Source organism: Phacochoerus africanus, chromosome 1 (assembly GCF_016906955.1).
Source record: "Phacochoerus africanus isolate WHEZ1 chromosome 1, ROS_Pafr_v1, whole genome shotgun sequence".
Taxonomy (NCBI): domain Eukaryota; kingdom Metazoa; phylum Chordata; class Mammalia; order Artiodactyla; family Suidae; genus Phacochoerus; species Phacochoerus africanus.
Genome location: NC_062544.1, coordinates 58179532 through 58203996, shown reverse-complemented (window position 1 = coordinate 58203996; position 24465 = coordinate 58179532).

Here is a 24465-nt window from a genome sequence, read left to right as displayed (position 1 = left end):
CCTTGCTCAGTGGGTTAAGGATCTGGTGTTATCGTGAGCTCTGGTGTAGGTTGCAAATGCGGCTCGGATCCCGAGTTGCTGGGGCTCTGGTGTAGGCCAGTGGCTACGGCTCCGATTCGACCCCTAGCCTGGGAACCTCCATATGCTGAGGGAGCAGCCCTAGAAAAGGCAAAAAGACAAAAAACAAAAAACTATTCAAATTAAGTGACTAGGCATCCTATTCCTCATTTGTGAAAAAGTATTGCCTTTCTCTTCAGGGTTGCCTCAACTCCAAAGCCAAGAGAAGAAAATGCAAGGAGTCTTACTCAGGCCAAGGAAGTCAGTCCTGGTTTACCATCCTCTCAACAGAAGAAAACTGGAAGCTATGAGAAGCCAGGATTTGTGGCAGCTGCCGCAGACGGAGTATTTGTGAAAAGTGAATGGTTGGATAGTGAGATATGACACTTCCTCATGGCGCTGAGAACCATGGTGTCTCATGATACCTGGGCTGGCCAGCAGTCCATCGAAGGAGGGAACTTGGCTAGCAATCCACAGCTCTGCCACTGGGCTGGAAGGACTTACTTAAGGTAGAGTATACGGAAAAATAGGAAGACTTTTTCTTGTTGTCTTTTTCAGTCCACACCCACAATATATGGAAGTGCCCAGGCTAAGGGTCAAATCAGAGCTGCAGCTGCCGGCCTACACCACAGCCACAGCCACAGCAACACCAGATCGGAACTGCATCTGTGACTTATACCTTGCAAAAGTGCTAGATACTTAACCCACTGATCGAGGCCAGGGATCAAACCTGCATCATGGATACTAGTCGGGTTCTTAACCTGCTGAGCCAAAAATGGGAACTCTTAGAAAGACCTGTTAAGATCTGCAATACTCATTATACAATACTACTAGTTACCTGACTTGTTCTAAAGGATCAGACACAGCTATGGTTCAGAGGTATGTCCACAGGGCCAGGGAGACTGCATCAGGGGAAACTTGTAGCCTTGGCCATGTGCCAGGCTCTCAGCCAGCCCTTTTCTTGCCCTTGGTTCATAGTAAATGTCCCTACCCACCAGGTGACCCTTGGTCTAAGCCTCCTCAATTCATCAGAGACAGTCTGTTAACATTGTCTGCAGGAGATTCCCCCCCGCCCCCCGGGGGTTCCCATTGTTGCAATCCTGCAACAGGATTGGCAGCATCTCTGCAGTGGCAGGACACAGGTTTCATCCCCAGCCCGGCACAGTGGGTTAAAGAATCTGGCATTGCTGCAGCTGAGGCATAGATTGCAACTGTGCCTCAGATCTGATCCCTGGCCCAGGAACTCCATATGCCACGGGGCAGCCAAAAAAACAAACAAACAAAAATATTGTCTGTACAACAAAGGGTATTTGAGTCTCCATTCCAATCTTCTTAGGAGGCTCCTTTGATTCTTTGCAAATTGCTCACTCCTGCAACCTACACACATCCAAACTGAAGGGAGTGTCTCAGAGTCCTGACAGCAAATAGATGGCCCACATGTCATTTGAGGATAGTCAACAAAGGGACTGTTTACTGTTTCCCGTGTGGGCAGGAAAATGCAATAGCATGCTAATAACAAAGGCCTGAAGGGCAAGGGCTCAGAGTAGATACCAGAACCTAACGAAGGCAACTGTAATGAGAGAGCTACCCGACAGGGTCTGGAGCCTTTAATTGAGAGACAGAGACACAACCAATCCTCAGTGACCCATTAAGAAAGAGTTACAGGGGAAAAAAAAAAAAGGAGTTCCCATCATGGCACAGTGGTTAACAAATCCGACTAGGAACCATGAGGTTGCAGGTTCGATCCCTGGCCTTGCTTAGCCGGTTAAGGATCTGGCGTAGGTTGCAGACCTGACTCCAATATGGCATTGCTGTGGCTCCAGTGTAGGCCGGCAGCTACGGCTCTGATTAGACCCCTAGCCTGGGAACCTCCATATGCCACAAAAAAAAAAAAGAAAGAAAGAAAGAAAGAGCTACAGGAACAAATACGCCAACCTCACTCTTTTCTGCCCCTCCATTTCCTTCTCTTGTCTCCATCGGCCAAATGAAACAGAAATACATGAGATTCATGAGATACATGTCAAACTCCTGAGGACAAAGCAGAGCAGCAAGGGTGAAAAATTCCACCCAGAGAGCCAGGGTGGTGGGGGGAGAAAGTCATGTATATCCGTATTCTTCATGGGATGCTTCCCAAAGGGGTGCCAGTCTGTGAGATGTTTGTGGCCAACAGCCGTGAAATAAGCCCTGAATTGGAGAGTATGCCTTTAGAAAACTTGATAGCACAATCAGATGCTGCCATAACCCTCAAATACGTAACCATGGACTCAGCTCATTAGGTAGTAAGTATAGCCATTCAGGGGCTGTTGACTTGGGATGTGAAGAGCATGTGGCATGAGCTACATTCTAGAGATGCACAAATAGGCTCAGTTAATACATGAGATATTTTAAGGTAACTTTGTCAACTGTAACCCCAATATTCATCTGGACATATTTAAAATTTATTGTTTTACCACTGCATTTGTTTTGTATACCTTTTTTTTTTTTTTTTGTCTTTTTGCCATTTCTTGGGCTACTCCCACGGCATATGGAGGTTCCCAGGCTAGGAGTCGAATCAGAGGTGTAGCCTCCGGCCTACGCCAGAGCCACAGCAAAGCAGAATCCGAGCCGCGTCTGCAACCTACACCACAGCTCACAGCAACACCGGATCCTTAACCCACTGAGCAAGGCCAGGGATCAAACCCTCAACCTCATGGTTCCTAGTAGGATTCGTTAACAACTGAGCCAAGACGGGAACTCCTGTATACATATTTTTATATATGACATATTCTTCAATTATTAGGTAAATTACAGAATAATATTTGTATTACAATTTCCATATGACATTGGCAAAACAGCTTGTATTTTCTGCAGTTAATACTGAAAAAAAAAAAAAAACATGTTTTTTGTCTTTTCTAGGGCTGCACTTGCAGCATATGGAGGTTCCCAGACTAGGGGTCTGGTCGGAGCTGTAGCTGCCAGCTTACACCACAGCCACAGCAATGAGGGACCGGACAGAAACGGGGGACCAGAGTCACATCTGCCACCTACACCCCAGCTCACAGAAACAGTGGGATCCTTAACCCACTGTGCGAAGCCAGGGATGGAACCCACAACCTCATGGTTCCTAGTCAGATTTGTTAATCACTGAGCCACGATGGGAACTCTGAAAAAAATACTTCAACATTTGAAGTCTCTGGAGATCAATCAAAAGCAGCAGAAACGGAACAATTTTTGAAAGAGAATTAAATTGGATATATTTGTGTTTATATAACTTTTTCAGTCTGAAGATATTTCCTAGTCCACACAGGTAGAAGTTAATTAGAACTTAAGCAGAAAGCCCCAGTGTTACTGGTTTGAGGAACCAAAAATATGAAGTTCAAAGAAAAGGTCAATGAATTTAATAATGTGTCAATAGGAAGTATCTAATATAAAAAGAGAAAAAAAACAATTGAAAAATAATGAACAAATCTTCAGAGATGTATAAAACAATGTCAATAAGACTAATATACTTACAGTTAGACCCCAGAAGAAGAGAAGAGAAAGAATAAGGAAGAGAAACTACTTGGCCAAATGGCCAACGTTACCCAATGGCCAAATGCTGCCCAAACGTTATGAAAAACAGCATAAAGATCCAAAAACCTTAGCAAACACACCGCAAGATAAACACAAAGAAAAATACACTTGGGCATGTGATAATCTAACAGCTGAAAATCAGAGATAAAAAGAAAACCTTGTAAGCATTAAGAGAAAAGAAACATGTTCCTAAAAAGAGAACAACGACGTGGCTGATGATAGACTACTCATCAGGAACAATGGAGGTAAGAATGGTAACCTTGGAGGTCCCGTCGTGGCTCAGTGGTTAACGAATCCAACTAGGAACCGTGAGGTTGCGGGTTCGATCCCTGGCCTGGCTCAGCAGGTTAAGGATGCACGTTGCCGTGAGCTGTGGGGTAGGTTGCAGACGTGGCTCGGATCTGGCATTGCTGTGGCTCTGGCGTAGGCCAGTGGCTACAGCTCTGATTCGACTCCTAGCCTGGGAACCTCCATATGCTGTGGGAGCAGCCCAAGAAATGGTAAAAAGACAAAAAGAAAAAAAAAGAATAGTAACATTACACAAACTCTATCAAAAACTATTTAATTTTTTTTGGCCAAGCCCACGGCATACTGAAGTTCCTGAAACAGGGATTGAACTCACTTCACAGCAGTGACAACACCAGATCCTCAACCTGCTACTGTCAAAAACTTATGTAATCAGGAATTCCTATTGTGGCTCAGTGGGTTATAAACCCGACTAGTAACGATGTGGATGCAGATTCGATCCCTGGCCTTACTCAGTGGGTTAAGGGCCCGGTGTTGCCGTGAGCTGTGGTGTAGGTCGCAGACATGGCTCGGATCTGGCATTGCTGTGGCTCTGGCGTAGGCCGGCAGCTGCAGCTCTGATTTGACCGCTAGCTGAGGAACTTCCAAATGCCACAGGTGCAGCCCTAAAAAAAATAAAAATAAAAACCCTAATCATAATAAGACAAACAAATGAAATAAAAGGCAAACAAGTATGTCCATTTGAAAAATTCCATCACATTGTACACTCAAGATTCTACACTTCACTCTATGTAATTTTTACCTAGTAAAACTGTTAATATACATTAAACTCTTATTAGTAAATTTGCTCTTCACAGTGGTATGGTTGAGCAATTCTGAAGGTATTTTTGGGTATTCTAAGAATGAGGAAATGAGTAACTAATTATATATTGTAGATATGGAGAGGGAGAAGACAAGAATGTATCCTGTGGTATTGGATGGAATTATAAGTATCAGCATAAATGCATGGTTCTATATACAGACATACAGAGAGAGAAATTTGTATACGTACATGTTTGTGTGTGTGTGTGTTAGCTACCATAGAGAGGGTCTGTAAGCAATGACATACATATAACAATAGGCACACTAAGTTCTCAGATCTTGGTTTATGAATATCATTTTTTATTTTAAAAAAAAATAGGGCTGCTTGGAGAAAAGGCTGGTTCCCAAGGCTAATTCCAGGCTTGGAGCAATAGAAGCACAAGATGGGAGTTCCTGTCATGGTGCAGCAGAAACAAATCCGACTAGGAACCATGAGGATGCTGGTTCAATCCCTGCCCTTGCTCAGTGGGTTAAGGATCTGGCATTGACGTGAGCTGTGGTTTAGGTCACAAACACGACTCAGATCCTGCATTGATGGGGCTGTGGCTATGGCTAGTATAGCCCGGCAGCTACAGCTCTGATTAGACCCTTAGCCTGGGAACCTCCATGTGCCGCGAGTGCAGCCCTTAAAAAATAAAAGAAGAAGAAGAAGAAGCACAAGATGATCCTTCAATATCTTGTGCTGAAAATTAAGGAAATACTTAAGGAATAAGAGATCCTATCCACAGAACAAGGAGCCAGTCTGAAGGAGCTCCCATTGGTCCCATCTTGGACATTGATTTATGTGCTCTCCAAGAAAGTCTCACAAAATACATCTTCCTCCTTCAGAGAAGATATCTGGTGGACACCACCTCATCCAACAGATCTGTGTCAGTGTCATTAACATTGGGGCAAATGACACTGGGTGCCTCCAGATGTGATGCTCCAAGAAGAACATATCAGTTTATCCCTGCCAAAAACACATGGCCTCAAATTAGTCACACCCAGAATGAGAAGCATTTTGCAAAACAACTGGCTTGTTCTTTTAAGAAATATCAGGATTAAGTAAGACAAAGAAACGCTGAGGAACTCTTTCAGCTTAAAGGCTGCCAAAGGCACCTGACAACCACCACTACATGTGATAAATGGATTGGATCCTGGACCAGGAAAAAGGTAGCCGTAAGGGATATTATTGAGCCAAGAGATAAAATCTGAATATGAACTATGGGTTAGATAATTGGGCTATAGTAATGTTAAGTTTCCTGAATTCATTATCCTTATTTTCAGAAAATTCACATGAAATGATTTCGTAGAAAATGGGCATGGCATGAAGTCTTACACTGACACAGAAATGGTTCAGAAAAAAAAGGTTTTGTATACATAAACACACTGACATGCGAGAGAGAAAGAGAAAGGAAAATGTTAAAGTAAATGGAGCAAAATGGACCCTCATGAAAGAATCCAGGAGCTACTTGTAATAGGTTTGCAATTTTTCTGTGAGTTTGAGATTGCATCAAAATAAAGACTTAAAACAAGTAGTTAAATTATATAATATTGGGGAGTTCCCGTTGTGGCTCAGCAGGTTATATACCGGGAGTAGTATCCATGAGAATTCGAACAGGTTCTATCCCTGGCCTCGCTCAGTGGGCTAAGGATCTGGCATTGCTCTAAGGTCATAGATGTGGGTCTGATCTGGAGTTGCTGTGGCTGTGGGGTAGGCCAGCAGCTGCAGCTCCGAGTCGACCCATAGCCTGAGCACTTCCATATGCCACAGGTGTGGCTCTTAAAAGCAAAAATATATATATATATATGTGTGTGTGTGTATAACATTTTGAAATATGTATTAAGTGACCAACAAAATGGCATTCCATTATTGGATAACTTATACATGATTTTAGTAAAAATTATTTTCAAAAATAAAATTCTTTGTGAAAAAGTTAAGATAATGTATCTGAGTATATTAGGACAAAGCTTTTCAAGTCCTTATAATTATCTAAACATTAAAAATAATGTTTTAATCTTATTAAATGCTTATGTATTTAATCAATTTCTTAGCTTTATCTGTCTATAAAACAATGTGACCAGTGTCGCGTAAAAAATTTTTTTAATTTTGGAATTACTTTTAATTTTCTCATAAAATTGCCTTCAGTATTTTTTTTTTTCTGTCTTTTTAGGGCCACACCTACAGCATGTGGAGGTTCCCAGGCTAGGGGTCAAATCAGAGATACAGCTGCCAGTCACAGCCACAGCAACACCAGATCCGAGCCGTGTCTGAGACCTACACCACAGCTCACAGCAACCCTGGATCCTTAGCCCACTGAGCAAGGCCTGGGATCCAACCTTTATCCTCACGGATACTAGTCGGATTCATTTCCACTGAGCCACTTCAGGAACTCCTCCAGCAGTATTCTTTGTAGCTGGATTTTGTGATTAATAAATTTGAAATTCATGACAGCTTTTTTGACTTCTTCCTTTGGCCATAATGTTTTTATTCAAGAAACGATATTCTCTTATGTACATCTTAATTATGATAGATAGTAATTAAATCTATTATGGGGAGTTCCCATTGTGTCTCAGAGGTAACGAACCTGACTAGTATCCCTGAGGACAAGGGTAAGATCGCTGACCCTGCTCAGTGGGTTAAGGACCTGGGGTTGCCATGAACTGCTGTGGCTGTGGCGGAGACCGGCAGCTGCAGCTCCGATTTAACCCTTAGCCTGGGAACCTCCATATGCTGCAAGTGCAGCCCGATAAGAGACATAAATAAATAAATAAATAAATCTATTGTAATTATTTCACAATATATATGCATATTAAATCATTATGTTATGCACCTTTAAAATGCAATGTTATATGTCAGTTATATCACAATAAAACTGAAAAGTTAAATTAAGAAATAAATATAATGAAATGTTTTAAAAAAGAAACTACACCACCAGAAAAGAAAAGAAGGGAAACTGTACTCTCTACTGGTGCTGAGCACTCCACAAGCAGCTCTGAGCAAAACAAAGCCTACCTTCAAATTTTAAGTTTTAAATTGAGATATGTAAATTGTTTTTGGTATTTTTTTTTTCAGGGCTGCACCCACAGCATATGGCAGCTCCAAGGCTAGGAGTCCAATCAGAGCTGCAGCTGCCAGCCACAGCCATAGCAACGCCAGATCCGAGCTGCAAGTGTGACCTACACCGAAACTCATAGCAACGCCAGATCCTTAACCCACTGAGCAGGGCCTGGGATCAAACCCAGGTCCTTATGGATCCTAGTCAGGTTCATTACCACTGAACCACAATGGGAACTCCGAGATCTGTAAATATTTTAACCCAAATATTTTACAGGTACTTTTTTTAAAAAATCCCAGAGTACTTTCTTCAACAAATACTTTTTACAAGCTAAAATTCCTTTAAAAAGGTGTCATTTATAATTCTTCTAGTTAACAAATTTAGATTATGAAGATCACAGTTCTTAATTTCAATCTATTTCAGAATAGAATAAAAACTTACCAAATTGAAGATGAAAATCTTTTCAAAGGTTCTTTTCCACACGTTTAGCTATTCCACTATTTGAGCACTTATTAATTTGGTCGCTTCTTCCCTTGCTTTTGTAAGGATAACTATCAATATCTTATCTGTTTGCAAACTTTGATTTTAATAATTGCAGTTTGCTATAAACTTTAAAGCTAAAGATCTGGTTGTTCCTGTGGTCGAATAATTTGATTAAATGTTTCCAAATGATTTTGAATCAAATCCAGATAAATTTAGAGGATTTCTTACCCGTAGGTGACATTTAAGTTGATTCTCCAAACAATTCTTCAGAAAGCTCAAACATTTGTAAAATTCAGTTTATGATGCATGACAAAGAAGTACATACTGCCATGCTGCAGTTTGTGTTTGATTTTTAAGATCAACTTCATCACACACACACACAAAAACAATAATTCAGCTACTCTGCATACTTCTAAAATTTAACCACTATCAGCTTCTATTTCAATTAGTAAAGTATTGAAATTTGGATGCAATTCAGAGTGGTATGTGCATCAAAATCAATTCTAAGTATATTTCTGCTCCATAGCGTGATTAGAACATAGTTTTTACCATGATGCTATGCTCTGCCAAAATTTGCACTCATAATATCACCAGAGCAACAAGTAACTTCATCTTCAATGTTGAAATGTATTCTTATCACGCCCACAGCATGTGGAAGTTCCCAGGCCAGGGATCGAACCGGCAGCACAGCAGCAATCCAAGTCTCAGTGATCAGACCTTTAACCCACTGCGCCATAAGGGGACCCCTCAATGTTGAATTTTTAACTAAATTTATCACGGTATTGACAATGATATCAAAAGTTTCACCTTCAACAGATGCACCTCTGGAGACTTTACCTTGATTTCATGAATCGTCAGATGGAAAAAGAAACCAATCACTAACCAGAATTAACTGATTTCCTATGTGAAGTATCTGATGACCTTGACATAAAACTAGGATTACTTAACAGTTTGCAAAATTCTACTGCCAATGGGGTCAATGTTTTAACATTGCTTCGTACATGCACAAGAAATCCTGAAAGTGAAAATGATTGAAATTAATGTAGAAGAAGGGCATTTGATCCAAATGAAAAGTCACACTTCAAAGAGGAATGTGTAAACATTCCTTTCTACAGCTGCACATATTTAATTGTTTGTTTTGGGATCAATCCTATCAAAACAATGTCTAACTTTAAAGTAGGCTCTTTCTTCAGCACATGTATGACTTTGCTTTTTATGTTTAGTGATATCACTAACACCCCTGATGTCAACCAACATTTTATGCAAGTTTTATATTCATCATCAACTTTCTTGATAAATGAGCATTCAGAACCTTACTTTTCATTAAATATGCTCTTTAGGTTTTTGATTTGGTTTCGTGTTGTTGCTTTTGTTTTTTAGCTTGTTGCTGCTAAAAGCAAATATTGCAGAAGTTTTGAATACAGTTATCAAGTAACAAATGACAAAATCATTATAGCTAGGAGCTCCCACTGTGGTGCAAGTGGGTTAAGGATCCAGTGCTGCCTCTGAGATGGCTCGGGTCACTGCTAAGGCACAGGTTCAATCTCTGGCCTGGAAACTTCCATATGCCATGGGTATGGCCAAAAAAAACCAAACCAAACCAAACCAAATCAAACAAAAAAAAACCCAAAACGAAAAAAACATAATAGCTATAAAGTTCATACTATTTTCTGTTTATCTGTTTGTGTCGCGGCCACTCAGACTTTACATCCAGTGTACAATTCAAATATAGCTAATGTGTAATTCCCTACGTTTCCCACTGATGGACAATCTCATGGTTTTGTGCACTTCTCTGGCCCTGGCACAATTGGCTAATAGACCAAATGGTTGGCAGAGGCAGCCACTTGTCAGAGAAAAAAAGGAGTTAGCTTAAGTGTGGATGCACTACCTTTTCACAGCCAGCACTCTGCATACTACCTTTGAAAAGGAGGGGTTAAGAACATTGCATCTGGAAACAGTTAAGAAAAGATATATAAGTTATCATTAGTCCTCTTTCAGATTTAACCATATGTTAAAAACTATTCACTCACATGGGTCTTACACGTGACTACGGCAGAAGCTAAAAGCACAAGGTAGAAGGCTAGTATATTAGCTTTCTATGCTGCTAACAAATTTTCTTCATCCATAAAATAGAAATAATAATAGGTCTATTTATGAAGTTGTTGTAAGGAATAAAAGACTAATATGTACAAATATTACTCATGAGTTCCCTGGTGGCCTACTAACTAAGGATTCAGCATTGTCGCTGCTGTGGCTTGGGTCACAGCTGTGGTGAGGGTTTAGTCCCTAGCCTGGGGACTTCTGCATGCCATGGGAGTGGCCAATAAATAAATAAATAGATAAATAAAATATGCCCAGATCAAAGGAACTGTTTTATCAGAATTAGGTTATTATTATTATTAGCACTTTTGAGGGAGGAAAAAAAACCCACTATGAGTCCTCATTGTTGAGGTTTTTAGAAACCAATGTATTTTCCAGATACTTCCATCATACTTGCTCTCTTAGTGTCCTCTTTGCCAATTGTGTTATGGTTGTATTTCTGGAGATCATGCTTCTGTTGCACAACTGCAGCAGTTTGCTTTCATGGGCAGCTGTTTACAATTTGCTGGCTCATATGAAATGTAAATTTTAAAAGAAAAGTAAACCTAAGTGTATTCCATGTCAATTGTAAGCCGTAGTCTCTCCATTTTGAACTCAGCTGGTTTTATGAAGGTACATTCAGAAATCTCCATCTATCTCCATTTTATTTAATCATGTCTGTTTCAGTCCATAGCTCTGTTTCCTTTGAGATCTTTCTTTTTTTTTTTTTGTCTTTTTGTCTTTTTAGAGCTGCACTCATGGCATATGGAGGTTCCCAGTCTAGGGGTCTAATCGAAGCTGTTGCTGCCGGCCTACGCCAGAGCCACAGCAACACCAGATCCGAGTGGCATCCATGGCCACAGCTATGCCACAGCTCGTGGGAACACCGGATCCTTAACCCACTGAGTGGGGCCAGGGATCGAACCCTCAACTTCATGTTTCCTAGTCAGATTCATTTCCGCTGCGCCAAGACGGGAACTCTGAGATCTTTCTGATTATCCATATTATTAGCTCTGAATTACTTGTTATTAAGAATAGTGTGGGGTGAGTTCCCTCAGGGCTCAGAGGGGTAAGGACCCAATGTTGATACTACAGTGGCTCTGGTTACAGCTGTGGTAGGGGTTTGATCCATAGCCCAAGAATTTCCAAGTGTCGCAGGTGTGGCCAACAAAAGCCAACCAACCAAACAAAAAAGAGAATAAGTTTGGATTCAAATAGTCATAGGCTTAAATACCAGCTCTACCCTTTATTAACTATGTGGACTTGGGCAATTTCAACCTAAATCTTACTTTTTTAATCTGTCAAATGGGATAATAACAAATATTTTGCATCACAAGATTCTTGGGATGAAGAAATGGCATAATTGGTATATGCCCTAAAATATCTTATTATAGAAATAAAATATTGTTAATATATTTATTAAAACAACATACATTATATTTTTTATTAATTATTTATTGTGATAAGTACTATTATGGAAAACTATTCACCAAGAGAACGTTAAATATTTATTATTTATCATAATAATTAATGAAATATTATTACGGAAAACTGTTACCTAGATGTGAATGATCCCTGTGGTAGTCAGTAGACACCTCCTTCTAGGTAGGTATATGACTGTTTAGCAACTACAAACTGATCTCTTAACCAGCTTTAAAAGCTTTAAAAGTCCCAGGAAGATTCCATTCCATCCCATCCCAGTGGCAGAGCTGGGCTACAAAACCAGAAAAAGGAGTTCCCGTTACACCTCGTTGGTAACGACCCCAACTAGTATCCATGAGAACTCAGGTTCAATCCCTGGCTTCATTCAGTGGGCTAAGGGTTCAGCCTTGCTGTGAGCTGTGGTGTAGGTCAAAGATTCAGCTTGGATCTAATGTTGCTGTGGTTGTGGTGTAGGCCATTGGCTACATCTCCAATTCGAACCCTCACCTAGGAGCCTCCATGTGCTGGGTGTGGCTCTAAAAAGACCAAAAAAAAAAAAAAAAAAGCCTACCAGTAAGAAATGGGATTACTAGGGTTTTTTCCCTTTATTTTTCAGCACAATGTGGCATATGAATTCCCAGGACCAAGACTAGGATCCAATCAGAGCTGTGACCTATACCAAAACAAGCCAGATCATTAACCAACAGCATCACAGTGGGAACTCCTGAGATGACTACTTTGTTAAGACAGTCAACATAAATTCTTGTTGTCCTACGCCCAGATCTTTCTTTTGTGCCTTACTTTTGTGCATTACTTTTGTGCCTTATTCCCATTTTATTCTTCCATGCTTTAGGTATGTCTAAATCAGTGTGTCTACCTCAGAAAGTAAATTTCAGGGCAGAAAACGTATCCTCAATTCAGTACTGAAAATAAGCATAGAACATAGCATCGTGGACACGTGGGGGTTAAGGAAGTATTCGATATGATGAGCCTTCTGACAGCAGTTAACATTTATAGAATATCTAATATCTTCTAAGCATAGATTTTTTTTTTTTTTTTGGTCTTTTTAGGGCCACACCCAAGGCATATGGAAGTTCCCAGGCTAGGGGTCAAATCGGAGGTGTAGTCGCTAGTCTATAGCACAGCCGCAGAAATGCCAGATCTGAGTTTCCTCTGTGATCCACACCACAGCTCACAGCAATGCTGGATCCTTAACTACTGAGCAAGGCCAGGGATCGAACCTTTGTCCTCACGGATACTAGTCAGGTTCGTTTCCACTGAGACACGATGGGAACACCCAGCACAGAGACTTGATAATAAGGAAAGCCAATACTGCTGAGCTCTTACCACGTGCCAGGCTGTCTTCTTGCTGTTTCACATGTATAAACCGACCTAATCCTGTAATAATCTAATTGTACAGTTGATATACTATTATCCCACTTTACAAATGAGTTAACTGAGTCCCAGGAAGATTCCATTCCATCCCATCCCAGTGGCAGAGCTGGGCTACAAAACCGGAAAATGTAGTGCCAGAGTTGTGTTTTTCACCTCAGGCTATGCTGCCTCTCTCCCGCCTTCCCCAGTGATCTAACCAGGCACCCACACCACCCTGGAGGGAGCAGACGAGGGCCAAAACCTGCTACCCTGGAGATCTTGCACCGGAACTCATTCCAAGGTGACACATCCCCAAATGCTGCAAATGCTGCAAATTCATTGCTCTTTCTTCCCAAAAGGCCCATACACAGAGCAGGCCCTCCATACACAGGGCACTATTGCGCACTGTGCTGCTTTGCGGGGTCCCCCTGCTGTCCTGGAGCCCCACAAAGCTACCTGAGAATATGACCCTACATTTTCCCTCTTTGAGCCCACTTTCTCTCTCTTCTACATTGTCTTCTATCCACCCTATACCCCTTCGCCCTTCTCGCTCCCTCTCGGGAGGAGGCACAGTGGGGCAGGTCCCATTGGTTCTTATGCATCACTTTCATATTTTTGTTTTTTTGTTTTGTTTTGTTTTGCCTTTTTTAGGGCCACACCCGTGGCATATGTGGGTTCCCAGCCTAGGGGTCTAATCAGAGCTACAGCTGCCGGCCTACACCCCAGCCACAGCCACGGCAACACCAGATCCTAGCCACATCTGTGACCTACACCACAGGTCATGGCAATGCTAGATCCTTAACCCACTGAGCGAGGCCAGGGATCAAACCCAAACCCTCATGGTTCCTGGTCAGACTCATCTCCGCAGCACCACAACGGGAATTACCTGTGCATCAGTTTTGAACATGGAACCAAGCGGGGCACTTCTCCGGGCACTTCTCCCTCCCACACAGGCTGGACACTCAACCCAGCTGTCCGTTCACTAGAATTGAGGAAACCCTTGCACAGTTTATCTTTCCCTTGCCCTACTTTTTTTTAAAGATGTTTCATCACGACATTTCCCTTAAGAGTATAACAAGGAAGTACAGAGGTGGAGCAGCAATGGCTGCTCCTTGTCCCTTCTCTGTGACCCTAGGTGGCCAGCCCTTCCTGAACAGGCAGCCTATCCCCACACCCACCCTGCTAGAGCGCTCCTTCCCTGGTGGCCCTTGGGCCAGTGGGACTTCAATGGAGTCAGCTGGCCTGTCCCCAGCCCCTTTGCTCCATTTCCCTTTCCTCTGAGTGCTTTCGCCGCCGCCACCACCACAGCATCACGTCCCCTTCCAGCAACTGATGCTGCGTGCTGCCCTCTGCCAAAGAGCCACAGCTGCCTGGGGAGTCCAGAACCTTCCTTTAAAAGCCTGGCAGAGACGTCCGATCTTTAAGATCCCAGCTCGCATCCTCCTGCAACGCTCTGGCGTGTGCCAAAGTCCTCCCTACTCTTACTTCATCTATACGCCTTTGGGAGGAAATACTTTCAGACCTTCAGGGTGTGTAAACCCAGACCTGGAAAGATTAGCAGCTGGAGGAAGGGAGAAAAGGCCATAGTACGTTCTGTCCAGGTGAGAGTTCCCTGGGGCTGTTTACTGATGCTCACAGCTATCAGGCGACTCATCCTTGACCCTGGAACTGAACCTGCGCCTCCAGCTCTGAACCCAGCGTTCTTTCCATGAAGCCAGAGAAAGCACTTTCCCCAGATCTCTCCAGAAGTAAATTGCTCCCTCTTCAGCTCTCCCACAGCAGTTGTGAAAATCACTCCCACCTCCCACAGCCTCAGTCACTTTCATAGCTGCCCTTCTCCATCACTGCCTGGGAGAAGCCAATGTCTTTTGCTCATCCTTATAGCCAGCTCCTTCTCTCCCATCTTGGAGATTCTCAACAACATCTGCTTTATGGAGTTATTCTGAGACAGACAAGGGCCTGACGTACAGAGAGATTTCATTCATACTCAGGATCAGGGGAGGGGGACTGCTAGCCTCTTTTTCTAGGTGATCTTCTAATCCGACCCACCCACCCCCAGCACTATTACAAATTCAACAGGTAGCACCTCCTGTCCCTCTATGGGATTTAGTCATCACCTCTATAAGGGCACTTATCATGTGTACCAATATAATTTTTCCTTGTCCTATTTCCTCACTAGACGGGGAGTTCTCAAGGACATGAGATCATGTAGTTCCCCTCTGTGATAGATGAATAGTAGGTGCTGGATAAATGCTTCTTGAATGAATGAATGAATTGAAGAATGCATGGACTAGGTTTTCCACTCGAAGTAGGAAGTTGGGTAGCTTGATATTTGATATGAAGTTGTCAGAGTCTTTGGTCTGTAGAATGCCAGCTTTAGAGGTGAAGCCCAACTCCTCATTCGATCCAAGAGGAAGCCCAGGGACATTGAGCAATTTGCCCAAACTCACACACTCAGCCATTCAGCTGAAACTAGATCTCAGGTCTTCCCAGGTCAGCAAGGCTCCACCCTTTGAGAATTTGAAATGAGAAAGAAGGAAGACAGGAGTTCCCGTCATGGCTCAGTGGTTAACGAATCCGACTAGGAACCATGAGGTTGCGGGTTCGATCCCTGGCCTTGCTCAGTGGGTTAAGGATCCCGCGTTGCCGTGAGCTGTGGTGTAGGTGGCAGACACGGCTTGGATCCCGCGTTGCTGTAGCTGTGGCGTAGGCCAGCAGCAACAGCTCCGATTCGACCCCTAGCAGGGGAACCTCCATATGCCGCAGAAGCGGCCCTAGAAAAGACCAAAAAAAAGACAAAAAAAAGAGAAAGGAGGAGGACAGAAACTTCCCAAAGTGTCCTTGTTCTTCCTTTGGCCCAGGCTCGACAGAAGGCAGACCCAGGCTGCTATCCTTTCTCAGAGGCCTCGTATCTGACGCAGTCACAGGAGGTGATGAAGTCTGGGCTGAGATGGATGAGGAAGACTCTCCCCCCGCTGTCGTCTCTTCCTTTTCCCCAGTGATTTCTTCCCCTTGCAGGAATTTACCTTCACTTGAAAGGTGCACAAAATTTTATATTCAAGTACCTTTCATCGCAAATTATTCATAACAGCGAAATTTTCCCCCAATATAAATGTCCAAAATGGAGGAATAGTTAAATAAGTTTTACTATAGTTGTACAATGATGGCATATGCCCTCACTGACAGATGCTACTTTGATAATATAATGAAAAATCATACTTTTGATACTTTGATAATATCACATGGAAATGTTAATATTAGCTAACAAGTTAATGAGTGCTTACAATATGCAGGGCACTAGTTAAGAGTTTTACATATATTATCTTATTTATTCCTGGCAGCAATCTTGTGCAGGAGGTACTTTTTTTTTTTTTTTGTCCTTTTTTGCCTTTTCTAGGGCCGCTCCGGCAGCATATGGAGGTTCCCAGGCTAGGGGGCGAATTGGAGCTGTAGCCTCAGGCCTACGTCACAGCCACAGCCACGTGGGATCTGAGCTGCATCTGTGACCTGCACCACAACTCACAGCAATGCCAGTTCCTTAACCCACTGAGCAAAGCCAGGGATCGAACCCGCAACCTCATGGTTCCTAGTTGGATTGGTTAACCACTGCGCCGAGACGGGAACTCCAGGAGGTACTACGATTATCTGTGTTTTACAGATGAGGATCTTCAGATTTATAGAAGCTAACTCACTCACCCATGTTAACATAGCAAGTAAAGGCAGAGCTAGAAATTTCAGGGGGAAAAAATGTTTTCTTTAAAAGGTTAGGCTTTAAAAATCAGACGCACGACTTCATAGATTGTTCCAACTACCTAAAAACTTTTTTTTTCTTTTTTAGCCACACCCACAGAAATATTAATTTCCCCAGGCCAGGAACTGAATCTGAGCCACTGCCTCTACCTACACCACAGCTGCAGCAACACAAGATCCTTTAACGCTTTAACGTTCTGCCTCTGGCCAGGGATCAAACCCACGCCTCCACAGCAACCCAAGCCGCTGCAGTCAGATTCTTAACCCACTGGGTCACAGCGGCAACCCCACGAGTGTTGTTTTAAACCATCAAGTCTGTGGTAATTTGTTACTCAGCAAAAAGAAACTACTATCCTTACCTTTTACTTTTGGATAAAAGCAGAAACCAGTCTGTTGCAGGATGAAGGCGTAAGGTTTAGGTTTACCTCTGTTAAAAACAAGACAAGAGCCCCCAAACAGAGCCATTTATGCTTAGCCCCATGTCACCAAACTAACACATAATCATAGCTCTCTCAGAAACACACACACTGTGAGGCCAAACAAACTGAAATGCCATAGTGATGCCAGAAAGATGTTACTGGAATCCGGGTTCTAGTTCACACAGGGGAAGAAGGAACTCCACAAACACACTGGCAGCGAGTAAGCAAGGGCTTTATTACAGGAAAGCAAATAGCCCCCAGGGCTGCTGGGAGGTGGAAGAAAAGCCCCCATCTTTATTGTCCTATAGGGGGTTTTACCCCTTAAAGATTGGGAGGGGTACCAATGTGGGGTCCAGAAAGATGTGGTTTTCTCCCATTGGCCTTGCTCAATTACCCCTGAGTCCTTATCCAGTAGAGTCTTAGGGGTGGAAATGTCCCGTAAGTCTCATAGTTTCTTTGCCCTTTTCTTCCCGTAAACTGAGTCACAGGGGGTTAGGGATTAATGTCCAACTGGGTGAAGATACACTCCCTAAAGTAAACAAGGCCTGTGGGGATGTTACTCCCTGGAGCCCTTAAGCCACAAATGTTAATCAATGGCCATATCAAAGAATGCATTGAAACCCGTGCTCCTACACTGACTACCTGAGTTAGTGTTCTGCCTCAATATTTTTTGTCTTTTTTTAGGGGCATATGGAGGTTCCCAGGCTAGGATTCAATTGGAGCTGTTGCTGCTGGCTCACGACAAAGCCACAGCAATGCCAAATCCGAGCCACATCTTCGACCTACACCACAACTCACAGCAACACCAGAACCTTAACCCACTGAGCGAGGCCAGGGATCGAACCCGCAACCTCATGCTTCCTAGTCGGATTCGTTTCAGCTGCACCACAGCCTCAATAGTTTGGAGCAGAAGGTTTATTGCAGAGCCAAGCAAGGAGAACAGGTGACTGCTGCTCAAAAAACCCAAACTCCCCAAGGGTTTGGGGGGCGTTTTTAATGAACAAAATTGGGGGCGAGGGCTGTAGGGCATGTGACTTTCTTTTGATTGGTTGGTGGGGTAGCAGGAAATGTCCCAGGAATCGTGCTCAATCTGAAGTTACCAGCCTCCACCTGGGCGGGGGCGTTAATTCCTGCCGAAGCCCTCAAACAGATTGTTATGTATATTCCTTAAAAAGGAACTGGGATCAGCTTTAATCACTGTACGAATTGTTTCTTGATGGCTCCTCCTTTGTTTCTGCAGTCCCTTATTTTCCTGATGAGGAACAGTTTGAATCTGCCCTTTGCTTTTCTGAAAGCCTTTATCCTGCAAATCAGAAACTGGGGACTTGGAAAGGCTTCTGTGCCCAGGAGGACCCCATTGGTCCCAGCTTGGTTTCAGAATCAGGAATCACTTGATTGGCAATCTGCCTGATAGACCCCTCCATTTCCTAAAGGAAAGTAACTACCATAACCAACCTCCTTTTTTTTTTTGCCTCATACAACTTCCTTTTTCCTGCCTCTCTTCTGCCTATAAAGTCTCATTTTGTACAGCTCCTGGGAGGTTCTTTCAATCTGCTAGATGGGAGGCTGCCCTATTCGAATCGATTTTTGCTCAAATAAACTTGTAAAGTTTTTGATATGCCTCAGTTTCTGTTTTAATAGTTCTGAAATCAGAAGAGGGAATCAAAGGAGACCCCCTCCCTGTGAGGAGCCCCCCCAGGAGCAGAGAGCCACCAAACATAACCACCTGTGGCACCCCTTGACCCTGCTGCTTTCTTGCTGCCTCTGGAGTGGTAGGTAAATCCCTCTCAGATCCCAGCTCCGCAGTTTTTGAGTTAGGAGTTTTCTTTTTACTGACTAAAGTGGAAATTGATAGGAGTTCAATTCAGAAACCTATCTAGGTCAGACTAGGTCTGACTTAGAAACCGGACTGGGTTCAAGTTCAGACTGGGGTCCAACTTAGAAATGGAGCAGGATCCCATGTGAGGCCCCAAGTGAGTAAACATTTTGTTTGGGCAACTTAAAAAAAATGCACAACCTGAAAGTTGAGAATTAAGTTTTATTGGGAGCAAAATTAGGGCTTAAGCCCCAGAGAGAGCATCTCAGGTAGCCCGGAGAAACCTCTCCAAGGAGGCAAGGAGGCAAGAGGGGAGCTAAGATATATAGGAGTTTTTGCAACAAAGGGCAGGTAGCAGGGAAAAGAGGTCTGAGCTGGTTGAAGTAATTCCTTTGATATGCAGCTCCGCTATCAGGACCAGTATTCTGAGTTTTCACAGCGGGAGGACTCACCGGCTCTCACCCTTGGAGGTGATTGCATTCACAAATCAGATGACTGTGACATTCTTTGTTTTATCCTAAACTAGAGACCGGGCTGAAATACCACCCAAGGAGGAAAAGGAGGAACATCAGGATGTGATAAAGGGGAGGGGGAGGGGCGTGCAGCCAGGCACATATTTTACCAAAGTTGGTGGCTTATCTGAAGGTGACTACCAGTCACGGGGAGCAGACATCACCATGAAGGATTTTAGGGTTTTTCTAGATATGAGGCGATGCAAGAATTGGGCACTTAAAATCTTCTAAAAATACCTGACTGACTCTCTGAAGACCTGTTCTGCCAGTTTTCCCAAAGCACAGAGTGCCTCACTCCAGATTTTCACCCTGAGCTCAGGAGGTGCTGTGGGTCGGCAGCTGATTCATGATTTAATCCACGTAGAGGCTGACGGCAAGTGCCAACCTTTTCTTTTTCACATGATTTTTAGTTTTTCCATTATAGTTGATTTACAGTGTTCTGTCAACTTCAACTGTACAGCAAAGTGACTCAGTCACACATATATGACTCACATTAGCTTCCATCTCACATTATCCTCCATCATATTCCATCACAAGTGACTAGATATAGTTCTCTGTGCTATACGGCAAGATCTTATTGCTTATCCACTTCAAATGCAATAGGTTGCATCTATTAGCTCCAAACTCCCAGGTCGTATCACTCCCTCCACCCACCCCCCACCCCCCACCCCCACCCCCTCTTGGCAACCACAAGTCTCTTCTCCAAGTCTGTAACTTCCTTTTCTGTGGAAAGTTTCATTTGTGCCATATACTGGATTGCAGATATAAGTGATATCACATGGTATTTGTCTTTCTCTTTCTGACTTACTTCACTTAATATGAGAGTCTCTAGTTCTATCCAAGTTGATGCAAATGACATTATTTTGTTCTTTTTAGATCATTTCTAAAAAAAATACTGAAACATTAACCACTGAACACAAGCTTACCCATGTCCCGAAACTTAGATTCTCCCAGAAGTGAAATCTTTAGCCAGTCCACCAGGAATCACCTGATCAGCACCGTCAGGTAATCTGGCTCCTAGACTTCTGCCATCCCTTTAAAGAAAGCAATTTTGCAATAACCAACCTACTCCTTTTTTGGGGGGGCACCTCATAACTTCCTTCTTCCTACTTCCCTTTGCCTGTAAAAGTCTTTTGTACAACTAATTAGAGCTCCTCTCAATCTGCTAAATTGAATGCTGCCTGATTTGAATCAATTCTTGCTCAAATAAACTCTTTTATTTTAAAATATGCTTCGATTTTATCTTTTAACTCAAGTCCACTTACACCCTACTCAGGAGCCACTGGCCCAATGAAAAGGGATTGTGATGTTCTCTCTCCCAGTGGTATTAGTGGCAGCTGCTAAAAATCAAGGTCCTGGAGTTCCCATTGTGGTGCAGTGGAAACAAATTCGACTAGGAACCATGAGGTTGTGGGTTCGATCCCTGACCTTGCTCAGTGGGTTAAGGATCCAACGTTGCTGTGAGCTGTGTTGTAGGCCAGCAGCTATAGCTCCGATGGGACCCCTAGCCTGGGAACCTCCATATGCCATAGGTGCATGCCTAAAAAGCAAAAATAATAATAAATAAATAAATAAATAAATTTTTAAAAATTAAAAAAAAAAATCAAGTTCCCCATGTAGAAGTGATGGCCACACAGGTAGTAATGATGGCCACATGGCTAGGAATGATCAATAGGCGCCAGCATTTCCTTGTCCTTCGTCTACATCCTCTGTGGCACTTCAACAGTCCCTCCATCAAGCCCTTAACACAGGCTGGCCTTCGTGATTCACGTCCAATGAACTGAATACAGTGGAAATATCGCTGTGGGTCTCCGTCCTAAGCAGCAATACAGCTGCTCCTTTGACATTTTCTACGAAGTGTGTTCTGGAAGCCCAGTCACCATGCTGTGAGGAACCCAGGCCACGTGGAGAGATCACGGTGACCCACAGGTGTTCTGGCCAACAGGTTCAGCTGAAAGCTCAGTCAGTAACCAACATCATCAAGCACCAGACATGTGTGTTTTTGAGATGATTCCACCTCCAGCCCTTGTCTGGCTAAGTGAAAGATCCTGAGTGATAACCACCTCACTGAGCCCCGTCAACCTTTACAATCATGAGAAATAATAATAATAATTTTTCTTTTTATGCCACGAAGTTGAGGATGGTTTGTTATGCAGCTATAGATGAGTTTATAGTCACATGTTCTAATGTCTGGAGCAGACAGTAAACAATTATCCAAAAAGATCAACGCAATTAGAGGAGGCCTTGAAAAAGCCAAAGCTTGCACAACTATAAATGTAATAAATTCATTGAGTAAGTAATACTAAAAAAAAGAAAGAGGGAGTTCCCATCGTTGGCTCAGTGGTTAACGAATCCGACTAGGAACTATGAGGTTGTTGGTTCAATCCCTGTCCTTGCTCAGTGGATTAAGGATCCAGCGTTGCTGTGAGCTGTGGTGTAGGTTGCAGACGCAGCTTTGATCCCGCATTGCTATGGCTGTGGCGTAGGCTCCGGTGGCTACAGCTCTGATTCGACCCCTAGCCTGGGAACCTGCATATGCCGAGGGAGTGGCCCAAGAAATGGCAAAAAGACAATAAATAAATAAATAAATAAATAAATAAATAAAATTTTAAAAAAGAAAGAAAAAGCCAAACCTGAAAAATTTAAGTCATTCTTGACCCATTTTCTTCCTACTCATGCTCAATGGGTTATCACATCTTGTTGATTCTATTTCCAAAAGTTTCTCCCATCTGGCTCTCCTGGACCAGTCTCCCCACCACCTTGGCCCAGTTCAGGCCCTCAAAATCTCATTCCTGGTTTATTGAAATGATTTCCCAGATTGGTCATTCACCTCCTAGCCTACTCACCACTGTCAGATATATGTTCTTAAACCACACCCCCTGTCTTCCCCTCCCCTACTGAAAAAAGCTATGCTAGGAGTTCCTACTGTGGCTCAGCAGGTTAAGACCTCAACATAGTATCTGTGAGGATGCAGGTTTGATCCCTGGCCTTGCTAAGTTGGTCAAGGATCCAGCATTACCACAAGCTGTGGTGTAGGCTAGCAGCTGCAGCTCCAATTCAACCCCTAGCCCAGGAACTTCCATATGCCCTGGATGCAGCTGTTTAAAAAAAAAAAAAAAAAAAAGATATTCTACCTCTTCATCACCTGAAAAGTACAGTCCAAATATCTCAGGCTCTTTATGATGTGCTGCTAGCCATCGGAATTTTTTTTTTTTTTTTTTTTGCATTTTAGGGCCTCACTCTCGGCATATGGAGGTTCCCAGGCCAGGGGCCCAATCAGAGCTGTAGCCACCGGCCTATGCTAGAGACACAACGTGGGATCTAAGCCGCATCTGCGACCCACACCATAGCTCACAGCAACGCCGGATCCTTAACCCACTGGGCAAGGCCAGGGACCGAACCCGCAACCTCATGGTTCCTAGTCAGATTGGTTTCCGCTGCTCCACAATGGGAACTCCCATAGCCATCCCTTTCACACAGCAGAAGTTATGAGTTTTAGCTGAGCACATGGCCAGCTAGACACAATTCCTGCCCTCCTGATGCAGCTTGATACAATCATGTGACTTAGCTGTGGCCCATGGGATGGAACCAGAAAGAGAACACACCACTTCTGGGTTATTCCCTTAAAAGCAATAAGTGTGCCCCTGCTGGCCTTTTCCCTTTCTTGCTGGCAAGGATGTGATAAGCCTGGAGCAACCATCTTGGTCTTAGAAATGAAAGTACATTTTGAAAAAGGCAAAGATATTCTTACAGCCCCAGACTTCTTAGCTCTAACAGAGAAAAGTAGTTTCTATTATGCTATGCTACTAGTTTTTTGGGGGGTCGAAGTCTCTGTTACAGTAGCGTAGTTCATATATATATATATATATATGCTTTTTTTTTTTTTTGGTCACACCAGAGGCATGTGGAAGTTTCTGGGCCAGAGATCATACCTGTGCCATAGCAGTGACCTAAGCTGCTGCAGTGACAACATCGGATCCCTAACCTGCTGTGCCACAAGAGAACTTCAGTCCACATCTTATGTAATATGATAGCAAATCTTTTTTATTTTTTTTTCTTTTTGTCTTTTTGCTATTTCTTGGGCCGCTCCCATGGCATGTGGAGGTTCCCAGGCTAGGGGTCAAATCGGAGCTGTAGCCACGGGCCTATGCCAGAGTCACAGCAATGCGGGATCCAAGCCACATCTGCAACCTACACCACAGTTCATGGCAACGCCGGATCGTTAAGAGCAGGGACCGAACCTGCAACCTCATGGTTCCTAGTCGGATTCGTTAACCACTGCGCCACGATGGGAACTCCGCAAATCTTTTTTCTTAATTGTTATTTCCCCAATACAACTTTTTTTCTACTGTACAGCGTGGTGACCAGTTATACATACATGTACACATTCTATTTTCACACATTATCATGCTCCATCATAAGTGACTAGACATAGTTCCCAGTGCTACACACACAGCAGGATCTCATTGCTAATCCATTCCAAAGGCAATAGTTTGCATCTATTAACCCCAAGCTCCCCAACCACCTGCTTCCCTCCCCCCTTCGCCCTCCCCCTTGGCAACTACAAGTCTATTCTTCAAGTCCATCATTTTCTTTTCTGTGGAAAGGTTCATTTGTGCCTTATATTAGATTCCAGATATAAGTGATATCAGATGGTATTTGTCTTTCTCTTTCTGACTTAGCAAATCTTTTTACTGAGAATTTATCCTGCAGCAGACACTGCGCATCACATCATTTAATCCTCACAATGAAGAAGACAGTATGAGAGATGGGCAAACTGAGGCTCAGAAAGGGTTGACAACTTGCCCAAAGCCACACAGCCAGTAGGTAATGAATTTAAACTCAAACATAGGCTG